Here is a 14414-nt window from a genome sequence, read left to right as displayed (position 1 = left end):
CTCTTTAAAAAAAAACTTTCAGTAAAATTAAAATATTCTGTAATTCGCGCAAGCCAATCAACAACATTAAGCTAAACTTTCGAGAAATTTTAATTGAAAAACAAAAGGTTTTTTAACTTGTTATTCGAAAGTAGGCTATTTTTACCATATCTATACTTAGTTTTAAACCGTCTCCTTTCCTCTAAACGATGAAAATAATCCGCATTTGCAACAAATTATTAAAAACTTTTCCAAATAATAAGCACCTAAAACTTCAAAATTAATTTCTCAAGTCGCGGAATTCAATGCTACTTCTTTGTTTTAGAAAACTATCGTAAAGAAGTAAGACGATTATTGTCAAACCAGAGGCGAGCTTTTTCAGACTGAAGAATCTTAAAATTGTATAGGAAACGGATGACATTTTCGATACGTCCAATTACTTCAAACGTGGAAGCTGTCAACTCAAATGACATAAATCATTTTTTTTTTCAATTTCTTTCTCTTCAAGCCTCACAAACTGGCCTCCACTCGAGTATATCTTTCGTCTTGCTCGAGAACCGAGCATGTTTCAATTGGAAAAAGAGAAAAAAAATTGAATTAAAATGTAAACACCGTAGCAAATCTAATTCGTCAAGCCGAAGATACCAACTCGTAATCTTTAACAAACACTGACCTCTTGATACAACGCCACATATCAAGAACGGGTCAATACATCTAATACAAATTCTATTAAACCTTTTCTATTTTTGAAAAAGAAAGCGGAAAATCTTGTGAAAAATAATGCAGGGGGAAACGAAGGATGCTTATTTATAAATATCACCTATAGGCAAGCTTTGAATCGCACAATCGAATCCTTTCGCACAATACTATTCGCTTCTTAACAACTCGTCCATCCGCATTACGATTTCGAAACAACCGGAGCGCGTATTTTTCCAAAATATACGATCAACTCGACAGTATAGGGTAAGATTAGATAAATCAAACAAAGGTGAGTTTTCCTTTTTCAACGTCCTAGACCTGATTTGCAGTTTCCATACAGATGAGTACCTACCTACGTAGGTACACAGTGTGCTTTACTTTTCATACATAATGTACAGAGACCGCGCAATATTCTGCGCCTCGCTGTTGGGGGTTGTTGAAATTGGTCGCCCTACAGCCCTAATAAGCGCAGAGTGCCAACGAGGGCGCCATCTACGGGGTTGTTTTCCACCTATATACCAGAGCTTTAACGCGACTGAGTCGACACAACACAAGGAATATATTGCTCGAAAATACGTTGCTGATCGCAGTGTATTCGAGTTTTCGCGGTTAGACTGGTCATCTTTTTGTTCGTCGCGGCTTGTTCTATATACGTACATATAGATCCATCTCCTTTTTTATATTTACCTATACTACTATTTATGCAGCCAGTATACTCGTCGAGTTTATTAGAGTTGGTATCGTGTAGGTACTATCGAGCGTCGCAGCTTTACGTGCGTTTACGCGAGTTTTAGCTTAAGAAAATAGCTCTTAGTGTAAGCTTTCGTTGTCGTAGCATTTATAATATTTATTTTTGGTAGTGTTCGGAACGTCGTCGTCGACTTTTACATAGAATAGAATCTAGTTGAAGTGGTGTAAATATTGATCACTAGTTGAATACCTTATTGCTTTGGTATGCTAAATTATCCTCGGTGCGAATAAAAAAGAATCCAGTTAATTTTTCTTTTTGGCCATTTATCATTTTTTATTCGAAAAGTGCGAATAATAATTATGCTTTTGATCATTATTACGAATTATTCGGGTTATAGTGCGAATCGGAGTGACTATTTTGACTAGTTTAGATGCTAGATAGTGTTTAACTATAGGTAGTTCAATATCTGTGGCAGTTACCTACCCAACTAACAAGTAAGTACCTACTACCTATCTACATTTTTCTCTGAGAAAAATTTCCTTTTAAACTATAAAAACTCTGTTAACTGTTTTCTTTCAAAAAAAAATAGAGAGAGAGATAATGAAAAGAAGCAAAAAAGAGTTTCTTAATGAACCAACAATTTTCCCAAACAAATGGGACGTTCGTTGCAAAAAAATCACATTTCGTTGCCTGTTTTTACGATTTCCTCGATAATACCAGCCACAAGCTTAACAACGCGAGGGAAAACTACGACGAGCTGCAGTGTTAAAAATTTATGCGAGCTTTTAACGAGTTTCGCCATTTAGCTGAGAAATAGACTACGACCTAGCTACTGAAAGCATATACCTACGTATTAGGTTTAGGTATGCAATTTATATAATTTAGCACGTTGACTAATAGTTAGTTTAGAGCTGCAATAAAAACTGCATACTTCTAACTATAACCAACGACCCAATATAATACCAAATCTGTGAGATGCTGTGGAGTATATTTATTCTAGCGTATTGATTGTGTCCAGGCTTAGAGGAAACCCATACACGTTCATTAAACTCTACTGAATTAGGTACCTACTCTTTTTTCTCCTGTCGACGACTCGAACCTAGGTATTATGAATCTTTTGTCATGAAATTTTGAACAATAATTTTTTAGGTAATTCCCGCCAATGGTAATTTTTTCCTTTTTTTGCGGGGGGGGGGATACAGAAAAAAATGCACATTCCACTAACTAAATCGTTTTTTTTTCAACAAAAAGGGAAAAAACATTAGATCCTATTGGATTGGTGAGAATAGAAAAAAACAAACTTGAGTCCACTTTTGGTAGTTTTCACTTTTTTGATTGATAGGTATTCATGTACAGGGTGCCCAGAAATATCGAGTACCCCTAAAAAAGTTTTCTACTAAAATACTTTGGTTGGTCCCAGTGAATGATAATAATGATAGCACATGATTGTTTGTTGGACTGGAAAGATAACATTCAACCGATCATATGCATCTATTTCACGTTGCCAACCTATATTTTCAACGAAAAACTTTCTTAGGGGTACTCGATATTTCTGGGCACCCTGTATTGAAGCACAGTGGGTTGACTGGTGTTGTTGGATTTTTACAAAAGTGTTGGGAAGGTGGTGCTTGGCAACATCACATTAGCATGTTGAGTGTAAAAATTGCATTTTTTTTCAACAAAAAAATAATAATAAATGAAATTTGATAAATTTTTTGGAAAATTTGCGAAAGTGCAAAAAAATATTGAACAACTTCAAACATCTATCATTTTAGACATTTAAAAGTATGTTTGTACTGAAAATTTTTAATCAATCAATTTTATTTATTTGGTTCAATTTTACAACTTTATCACAAAAAGATCATGTCCAAAAAAAAATGAAAATTTGCAATATATTCAGTTACTCCAAGGTGTTGTGGTATTTCTATTTGGGATAACCGACAATGTAAAATTGTTACCTTGAAGGTAATTCCACGTATGTCCATAAAAAAAATTGTCTTTGTACAAGACTAATGAGTAAGACTCAGGGATGCCCTGAATTGGAAACTTTGCATCTGGGTGTCATAAAAGTGCACCATGGAAGATGCACAAAGCTAACAGATGTTAAATCAGGGCTCAATGAACTCTTCCAAGCATATCTGAACCTATCAGTGATATGTAAAATCGTACTTTTTTTCCAGTTCGAGTATGAGTGAAAACAGATAAATTTTTACTGATTGAAAATAGAAAGGGGTATCAACTTGAAAATTGGTGCGATCGTTTTTGAGATCGAAAGGTACTCATTTTCGCGTTTGTTGGTCTCAGAAGAGTAGGCTTTGCGGTAGCGGCGACATTCTTTTTCCCAACCCCCTCGCCGTGCTACCGCCCGGCCTGATCAGTCATTTTTTTGTATCAGCCATGGCCCAGCCACATGAAAATATTTCTTTCTAAATTGTGCTACACATTGTGTTTTGGGGTCCTCTTTCAATGACTAAAAATGTTTCCCCCTCCTTTTTACAAATTTCTAAAAATCCAACAAAAGATTAAAAACATTGCAATTTTTTCAGATTTTTAAAAATTCACCCTATACCTAATTACCTACCTATCTCACACTCATCAGGAATCAACATACTTGAAAGTTTCTAAAAGTACAGCAATATGTCAAGAACATATTAGAATTGTCTCTAAGTAGGTAAGTAAGTGTTGAAAAGTCGTCAAAAATCAGTGTTACACAGATCAATGTTACACTGGATGTGGCCAGCTTTATACTAGTCAGCCTCATACTAGGCAGTGTAACCAGAGCTGTGGGACCAAAGCGATCTCGAAACTGGAACAGATTAAATCACCATTCAAATCCAATCCCAAAACCAAAATCATTACGAAACCGATATAATTTTGAACCCAAAACAATCCCAAAACCAAATCAGTTTTGGGATTGCCATTTTTGCCTTTTTCCCGCGATTTTATTTTGATAAATTGTCATTTTACATCATTATTTATCATCATTCATTCAGATTATAATAAAAATTACTTGACAAATTAAGCAAAATATGCATTTAAAATGTTAAACTATAATCACACCATCGGATTCCCCATGTCAAAACATCCCATTTTTTACTTCCCTTGCAGGATCCATCCCGATTGGCACATTTCTGGTGATATCTGACTACTCATTTCTGCAGTCAGAAATTGCCGTTTTGACAGTCAGATTTGTAGTCTGACTACAATCAACCAATCAGAAACAAGTAGGTATTTTTTTGATATTTCAAGATGGCGCTGACTCATCAGAAAAATGAGTGGAGATCTGAGCGTGGATCTGACGTCAGATATTGCCGTTTTGGCAGTCAGAAAATACATTCTGACTGATAGGGTTGCGGAACGATACCGATACCAAAAAACCAATACCGGCAAAACCGCCTAATTTTTGAAAAAAATTGAAAAAACCAAAAACCGATACCAAAGTTGACAAATGAAAAACCGATTTAGAAAATACCAATATAATTTCAAAATCGGTACAAAATAGTAAATACCGAAAACCAATACCGAAATTATTTTAAAATCTGTATTTTGGTACTCGTTTTTGCATATTTCTGCAAATGAAACAATTTCAACAATAAATAAAATGAGTTCATTTATTTCAATGATCACTTTTCTTTGTTGATTTTCCTCTCATTTCATTCTCATTTCAACTTTTATACTACTACTCTCTCAATTTCTGAATTTTAAGCCAAAGTGGTCTGTAATTAGCTTGCCTTGCTTTTTGACATTTTCAACATGCTGTCATGTTGGTAAAATACCAATACCGAAACCAAAAACCGAAATAAAATCCACAAAAATTGGAAAAACCGATACTGAAAACCGAAATTTTGAGGTAGAAATTGATGAAAACCAATACCATTTTAGCCACCGAATTTGAAATACCAATACCAGGTACCGATACCATTTTGTTTTATTGTTCCGCAACCCTGCAGTGACTGATATGTAAAATGCTGTTTTGCCAACTGGGTGGGCTTAAAATTGGTTGAAAAACTTGAAGAAAATCTCAAAACTGGAACCAATTGAACCTGGGACTGAAACAATTTTTTCAATCCCAAAACAAATCCCAAAACTAAAATGAAAATTTAGAAGAACAAATCCTGAAACCATTCCAATACCAACATGAAAAAATTTCAATCCCTAAACTGATCATTTTGGTTCCACAGCTGAGTGTAACACCACCTAGTATAACAAACATTTATCCATGTCAAAACAAATTACTTAGTGTTCTATTAAAGACATGTGAACCGTTTCAATTTTCTATAAATAATACCTCGGTAGTATAGTGATAAGGATCTGCACAGCGATTGAATTATCATTAAAAATAATAATTTTACTCTTCATTTCATTTTAGATTTTCATCCTAGGTATACCTATTTGATTAGTACAAAATAATTTCAACTCATGTCTACTAATCTCAAAAAAAAAAAAAATGTTTCAAAGAAAAAATAAATGGTACCCATACAATGACTTACCTAATATCTGCTCCTGTTTTTAATTTCATCTATCCTTATTTCAATCTGTTCTGCATGCTAAGATTTCCATTTCATTGAGATTACCTAGAACTGAACAATCATCCAATATAATTACAACTTCATTATGATTAGTCATTACAAACTTAAGTATATAAAAATATAGGTATTCAATCTTTGAAAATAGGACGACCTTATACTAAGTATATGTACAAAGAAAAAATTCAGTATAGGAAACATGAGGCACATTAAGAAAAACACAACCCATCATTATTCCACTTCTACACAGGCATATAATATAAATGACACATCCATATAAATAAATTACACCTATCAACTAGCCATTAACTTTTCATGACAGCGATATTTGCAACACAACCCTTGATAAATTTAACATCACTTACTTGTCGAATGAATAATGAAACCACAAATATGATACCAGATAAGTAAACAAAAAGCAACACATTTCAGTACCTAGATGAATTATCATCCTGTAAAATGACTGCATCAAGACAGTATGAAACTTGAAAAAAAGAAGCATATCAAGCACGTTATTATTGTGTGAAGTTACAACGTATGACAGTGGTTTCATGAATTTGAAAAAAAAAAATGAATCTCTCTGTGGAGGTAGTGAAAAAAATCCCAGTGAAGCTTACCCACATGTGTGAAATGAATTATCTTTTAACGTCATCATTATTGAGTTACACACAAGATTCGAGGTAGTGGGTGTTCATTAATCAAAAGCTTACAACGCAGCATGCCGCCACTCCGGGAAGGAAAATAAAAAGTCGTAGCAGTCTGCCGCTACGTAAGAGCCAAATTTTTGTGCCAGAAACATTGAGGGCACTTGAACTACTCGCACCCTCGCTTCGCTCCTGTGCTTCGCCCATGTAAGTACCCCCTGCACTTCCCTTGGGCTTCGCCCAACTACCGCCAGCACATGTTTTTTTCATGTTCTGCGCTTCGCTTGAACTACTCGCACCCTCGCTATGCTCGTGTGCTTCGCCTGTATTGGGGAGGTCCTTGTCCCCCCTGCACCCCCTTGGGCTTCACCCAGCTCTCTCTTTCCGCTGTTTCCCTATTGTATTCGCGGGGGGACTCCGTCCCCCTGCACCCCCCTCAGGCTTTTCCCGACTCTCTTCATCCTCCTTCAAAAAATATGGTAACAGCCCTATGTTGACCCTGAAACAGGTCAAATGGGGTTGGAAGGTTGAAACTGGTAAAAGGCACTTCGAGTACATCCTCCCATTGTACCGTGAAAATTTGAACCCTGTAGGTCAATTTGGAGAGGCTGTAGGCTTTCCTAAACATCAAAAAATACATTTGACCCTGGAGAGGGGTCAAATAGGGTTGGAAGGTTGAAACCTGCAAAAGGCACTTCGGGTACATCCTCCCATTGTACTGTGAAAATTTGGACCCTGTAGGTCAATTTGGAGTAGTGATGGGCAAATTCGCGAATATTCTTTTTTTGCTTGCGCATGCGCAAGAATATGCGCAGATTCTTGCGCATATTCCGCAGATTCGTTTCAAAAAATTAGAACATTATTGCTTAGTTTAGAGATAATCGGAAACTTTCCAAATTTCCATTGAAAAGGTTTCAAATTATTAAGGAAAATTGGAAATTTATAAAGAAAAGTTGATGTAAAACTTGTAAATTGTGGAAAATTGAAGAAAAATCTTCAAATTTTTTGAAAAAAGTCATGATTTTTATTTTTTTGAGAGAATATTCTCCAAGCATTTGAGAATATTCGCGAATATTCGCGAATATTCTCAGATTATGCGCATTGAGAATATTCTCAGGCCAACACTAATTTGGAGAGGCTGTAGGCTCTCCTAAATGTCAAAAAACATATTTGACCCTAGAGAGGGGTCAAATATGGTTGGGAGGTTGAAACCTGCAAAAGGCACTTCGGGTCCATCCTCCTATTGTACTGTGAAAAGTTGGACCCTGTAGGTCAATTTGGAGAGGCTGTAGGCTCTCCTAAATGTCGGTCAAAAGTCGAAAAACATGTTAAATAGCCCAAAAATTCACGTTTTTGACCCTGGAGAGGAGTCAAATGGGGTTGGAAGGTTGAAACATGCAAAAGGCACTTCGGGTACATCCTCCAATTGTACTGTGAAAATTTGGACCCTCTAGGTTAATTTGGAGGGGTTGTAGGCTTTCCCAAACGTCAAAAACCCGTAAAATAGCCCAAAAATCCACTTTTTGACCCTGGGGAGAGGTCAAATAGGGTTGGGAGGTTGAAACCTGCAAAAATCACTCAAAGAGCACCCCCTCATTATATGCAGGAAATTTGGACCCTCCAGGTCAATTTTAGGGGTGAGGGGGCCAAAAATAGGGGTGAAAAAGTGGTTTTTCCCACCTTAAATGGGGTGGGGATGACCTAGGAAGCTGAAATTTGGATATGTTGATCACAATGGAGGTACTGACCAATGGTGTGATTTTGGACCCTTTTTGTCCATTTGGGGCCATATTATGCCCCTCTAAAGAAATGACCTTTCTGTAATTTTCAACTTTGACCCTCCCCACTCCAAGGGTCAAATACACTTTTTGAGAAACCCCCATTTCCCAAATTTGAATGTATTTAATCAATTTGAACAGGTTCCAGGTCATAAAACGTTGGCTGAAACTTATAAACCTATATCTATATATCTATCTATCTATATATATAAAATCTGACACACCGGGAATCGTCTAGTTTGAGCTCAAAACGTCGAGAACTATCAACATTTTTGACCCCCCACGTTTTTTATCCAAAGTCGGGCCTACTGCAATAGCCAGCATTTTTTACAAAAATTTGGCTAAAAATTACCAACAATTTAGAAGTATAACAGAGCTAAGAAGGGCGTCTGCTTATCTAAAGAAAAAAATCTACATCATAAAGTTTCTGAAACAAACATATGTATCTAATGAAAAAATGACAAAGCAGGCTTAAGCTGGAAAGCCTATTAGGTAATTGCATGCCGTAAGATTGGGGATGAGGGTAGTTGAGGAATGTTGAGGAATATGGATTTTTACTTATTGAATATTGGACAAGTCCATGTCAAATCAAACAAAAATTGCATGATGGGATTCACCACCAAACTACCAAACCAGTTGGTGCCACATCATCACAAAATTTTCAATGTAAGTAGAATCATCATCAGACTGGTTGGTGCTGCACAACTATAGAACGTTGCATTTTGTTTCATCATTGTTGCATCCAACCAAGAACCATAACCCGCTTTTGTTAATGTTTGACCAAGACCAATTGATCAACTCGGCAATTTCTTTGCCCCATCGCATCGTATCTGAACAGTTGAAATCTCTACCAACATGTTAAGTACTCAATAGCACCCAGGGGCGGACTGGCCATAAGAGCTACCGGGAAAATCCCGGTAGGCCCCGGGAAAAAAGTGGGCCCTTGAGTGGAGAATGGGCCCTTTTGATGAAAAATGGGCTCCTATAGTTATAAATTTTTAATAAAATTCGAAAGTATGCAACTTTTTTTGGTAATGAGTGAGAAAAGACTATGGAAAATGGTCCCTTCATTTACAAATAGGCCCCAATTTCTTTCATTTCCCGGTAGATTCTTTTGGGCCAGTCCGTGCCTTTATAGCACCACTAAAGAGAAGGGGGTGCACTCAACTAAAACGTTCTGTATAATATTCACTTCTACCAACAAAGGCATTTGACTGCTTTCAACTTCATAACCCAAAGTGTAGGTATAAATCCACAATGAGTTGTTCGTGTATTCTGTAAAAGAAACTAGACCTTTTAAGAACTATCCTGCATCTGTCACGAGTACAAAGACATACTTAATTTCATAAAATTGTTGTACATATTACTGCGTATTCACTCAGCTGTCACTAAAACAAGGAAACACATACTTCTTCTATATATCTCACATGCAGACTTCGCCTCTACATCGCAATTCAGAAACCACACGAATTTAATATGAAAGCAAAAGCATTTTAGTAAAAGATGAAATATTTACAATTTCTCCCCCGGTGCTCTTTTCCACATACCATTTCAGTCTTCCTCTTCCCTGTAGGTACATATTATATAAACGATGTGTTGGGTGCTCTACTATACCAACAACAGTATTTAGAATATATCTACACGAGAGACTCAGTATAGTGTATAATATATTGATACACATTAACTTACCCTTCCATACCCTTAAAGAACCACAACCTACGCAAGTCTAATGTACATATAGGGCGGCTTTGGCATTTATTAATATAATTTTCGCGCTCGTTTCGATCTGATAAGAATAGGCTTGCGATGAAAAACTACGTGTAATATTGCTATTCAACGGGCAGACAATGAACTATACGATATGTTTACTATACATGAAAATATCCTCCACACACAACGGCTTTTCCATGTTAATCGAAAGAAGAATCGAGTGAATTAATAATGTAGGGGTTTTGCGTTTGCTAGCGATGTGCCCCTATTTTTTTTTCAACTTCGTTTTACGTTATAACGCTTGTGGGTGTTGTGTGTTTGGGTTTGATATCGTAATTAATTTATTTTCATAGGCAGTTATTTAAATTTTCACCTTTTTACGCTGGATTTTTAGAGGAGGTTAATTTATCGAGTTTCTTCAGGCGTGGGTGCCTAATGACTCCACTATGGATATCACACACGAGCCATAACTCAACGTTGGACTTCCAAAAGCTTTGAGAAAATGACCAATTTCTGACATTTTAATTTATGCTGAAGTAAACTTTTAGATACTTACATTCTTACAATTAGGTACATATGTATGTAGATAGGTACATGGTTTACCCATGTTGGACTTGTATCAATAAACTACTAAAATTATGATCTCTAAAGATGACTTTTTGAAATTTTGCAAGACTCAAGGAAGCTTGAAAACATTCTGTTGAAATTAGGTAGTCACAGTCACATATTTATCCAGACTTCTGGCAACTTAGAAAAATATCTGCTGAGTTCCTGACCTCTCCATCAATACTATTGGTAAATTACATAGATACTATTAATTTTTGATGAATTACTGGTAATTTTTCTAGTAAACTACCGGTAATTTTTTTGGGTAAATTACTGGTAACTTCTTGATAAATAGTTGGTAATTTTCTGGTAAATTACTGGTAATGGTGGCAATTTTTTTTGGTAAATTACTAGTAATTTTTTGATAAACAACTGGTAATTACTGGTAATTTTCTGGTAAACTACTGGTAATTTCTGGTAAATTACTGGTAAATTACTGGTAATTTGGTAATATTACAGTAATATTTGTATGTTTGGAGTAATTTTTGGTCATTTGTGTGAATTTAAAATGAGTGATTTAAATTTGAAAATCTCCAGTTTCAACTTTCAAGACAAGAATTTGAAAAAAATTGTCATGACGACGCTTTTCTTGCAAAAAAAATTTCAAAATGAGATTTAAAATAACAAAAAAACGCAAGTTTCAGGATGAGAAAAACTCGAGCACTTTAACATTTCGATTTCAACATGGAAAAAGTGACCTTTCGAGCTAATTTCACGCCTCAAGGCTGCAAAAAATGAAGATTGAAACGCACGTTGTTGAAAACATCATCACTTTGATGCTACAAAAAATGCTCTGAATGGCATTGTGACCCGTTGTATTAGATTCGAATAAATGAGTCGACAAAAGAAATAGCTCCATTTCATATGTATAGTAAGCTGAATTTCATGAGCCCAAGTCTACCTATTTTTATACATCTTTAACATATTTCCAAGTTGAAATTTGTCACCGTCTGTCGCCTAAGGCAAAAGGCATATACTAAGTTACATGAATGAAATACATACGTAAATTTCATCTCGTTGAAAAATTCAAAGGCCCAAGAAACGTAATAACCTTGACGTTTTCGTTGTCAGAAGTGCCATGCTTTTCATATCAACGTAAAAAACTTTTTATTTTTCACCTCCGTAGTTTGTATGTGTAGATAGGCAGGCAGGTAAGGTATACGATTTCAAAGGTCGATACCTACAGAAAAAAGAACCTTAAAAAATGCGAGAGTAAAAAAAAAGAAAAAAGAGAAGAGTGATGCCGAACAGAAGATGTGTACCAGTGCACTACATAACCAGCTGAAGATATTTTAAAATTCTGTAACCATTCCCCGGAGGTTCATTGAGTTATTCGCGCCGGTAACTTTTTCATATTTTACTTGACAATTTTTTTTGCCTCTCGGTTGCCATCTTTTCGCATAAGTATAAAGTTCTCTTCGGCCGCGTTGGTAAACTTGTTATTATATTAAAACGAAATATAAAGTTTTTTGTTATAAATGCAAATCATCGATGGGTACGCTACCTACCTACTTTTCTGACTCGTATAATATACAACTTGGTATATTTTTCTTTTCTTGTGTACTTTTTTTTTTCGTAATAAGTACACAATTCGTTGATTTTATGAATAATATCGGCGATGTGAAATTGAAATCGATGGCTGCAGCTCGTTAAGATATTCTTGTCTGCCTGCTCGGTCGTTGTGTATACTTAATGCGTATTTTTCACCCTCCGTATCGTTTCTCGTTCGCTTTTCCGCTTTATTAACGAACCTGCGAAAGGAAGAATGCCGGAGAGGTTATACTTTCTTTGTACACAAAGTTTGCCAGTATTCTCGAGTAACCGAGTTTGTGTGTTTTATGATTATTAAAATGTCAATTCGGATTTTCTAAATATTCATCTCATCTTTCGTCGCTTTAATTTGCGATTAATCTTCGAGTAAAGTTTGTCGTCGTCGATGACGGCCTTTAACTCTTTATACGTGGTACATGTTCGTGCTTTTGTGAGTAATTGAAAACCTTTTAGTTTTTGTATTGGGAAGTAATCTTTTTGGTGTTTGGTAGGCATTAAATATCTTGGTGTAAAATTCCTCTCTCGCCTCTTCTCTTCTTGCATAAATGAGTTTTATTCGCATGAATGAATAACAAAAACCAATAGGGACTTATTAGGTGAGCAATTAGATAGACAGATCTAGGTGGTTGCTATGTGAATTCGTCCTACCTAGAGATAAAAAGAAAAAACTACCCACGCCGTAGGTTTCTGAAAAAAAAAACTTTTCATCCCTATGTCTACTGGTGTAAAAATTTTCAACGTGTGATTCGAAAAAGAATCTAATTCCGGTGCCAATATTGATAGGTTTACGCGCTCCAGAAAACGCTCCTCCGCGAAGGTTTCCTCCTTCATCGACGTTCGTCTTCGACTCTTCGTGTAAGACGAAGATAGTGCGATTTAAGCATCAGACGAATCTTCGAAGCAAACTGTGCGATAGAATATTTTAATCTTCTGCTTGCTTATCGGCGCGTTTCATAATTTGACTGCTGTAATGACAAGAGATGTACGATGATTGATGCCTACTGCCTATATAGTCTGTTTTGTAGTCGAGCTTCGTAATTTTGTATATTATCTCCTAGTATTATGGGACGGAGGTGTGGTATTACTGAACGTCATTCATATTGAGAAATCAATACGGTTATTGTGATCTATCTGTGTGTATTTTCTAGTACCTATACCAATGGAATTACACATAATTATTATTTTATAGTGAGAGTTGGTGACGTATTTCATTGGCACAGTAATAACGTTTCTTCTGGCAGTATCGGGTTTCTATGGGTATTCCATTAGCTTATGGTGGAATGGAATAAGATATCTTTAGTCGTATTGTTGGACTTGGAGATATGTATAATTGAGCCGAGATCATTATCATTCGTAATATTCCATGGGCACACTGAAAATCTTAGGATATTTGTTTTTAAAGTTGAAGGCAGCTCATGAAGAATGTTTTCGTTCAGGAAAATATGTAAAACACATCAGAAGTTGATTAAATTTTGCAAATCAACGAATTTTTCGAAATAGGTAGGGGCGAAACAGCAGGAAATATAATTACATATAATGATTTCTCTTTTTGTTCAGAAACTCAATGTGGTGGGAAAAGGTTTTGAAACGGGGCTCATTTTCCGACCTTTTCTACAGAAATCTGGAAAAATCGAGAAAATTGATGAACCGTTAGATGAGTAGTAAGGCATAGATTTCTGGGTAGGTATTTGTTTCCAAGGACTCTTCTTTTGGTGAAATAGGGAGGTAGGTAGGTAGATAGATGGGTAGGTAGATATCATGATAAAGCAGTTTGGAATTTTTAATTTTTTCAAAGGAATAAAAAATTCTGCACAAACTTTGTCTTCAAAAATCGAATTTAGCAATAAAAAGATGACATTTTGGGTAGGTAATAAAAATGTTGCACAATATTCCTCTACCAGAATGATGGTGAAAAATTTTGACGTTATATTGAACCAGTCCTCAAAAATTTGTATTTTTCTAAATGGAGTAACATCGAATCGTGACTCGAAATGTTCTTTTTCATGTACTTACAAATCTTTTTCGTAGGTGGATAGGTACCTAATATTCATTTTCGAATGATTTTGTTTCCTTTTTTTTTTCAATAAAGCACCTCAAAAATGTATGTACTTACTTAACAATGCATCAGAATTTTTTTCAAATCTTATACTCACGTTTGTACTGATCTGGTTGATTTTCCAAAACTACAAGTATGTTTGATTTTTGAGTGATTTCGTTCTGTTTTACAAAA

At 35.6% G+C, this 14414-nt stretch overlaps 1 protein-coding gene across 1 annotated transcript in view; it reads left to right on the top strand.

Annotated features, from left to right (window-relative positions):
* Positions 1–1228: 1228 nt before the first annotated feature.
* LOC135848099 (cationic amino acid transporter 2) overlaps positions 1229–14414 on the top strand; it is a 198528-nt gene continuing 185342 nt past the window's right edge. The window contains exon 1 of the mRNA XM_065367878.1: positions 1229–1863. The gene's annotated coding sequence lies outside the window, so the exon portion shown is untranslated. The remainder of the gene's footprint in view (positions 1864–14414) is intronic.

Source organism: Planococcus citri, chromosome 5, assembly GCF_950023065.1.
Source record: "Planococcus citri chromosome 5, ihPlaCitr1.1, whole genome shotgun sequence".
NCBI classification, from domain to species: domain Eukaryota; kingdom Metazoa; phylum Arthropoda; class Insecta; order Hemiptera; family Pseudococcidae; genus Planococcus; species Planococcus citri.
The sequence above is the reverse complement of the archived record's forward strand: the minus strand, read 5'-3'. Positions and strand labels throughout refer to the sequence as shown.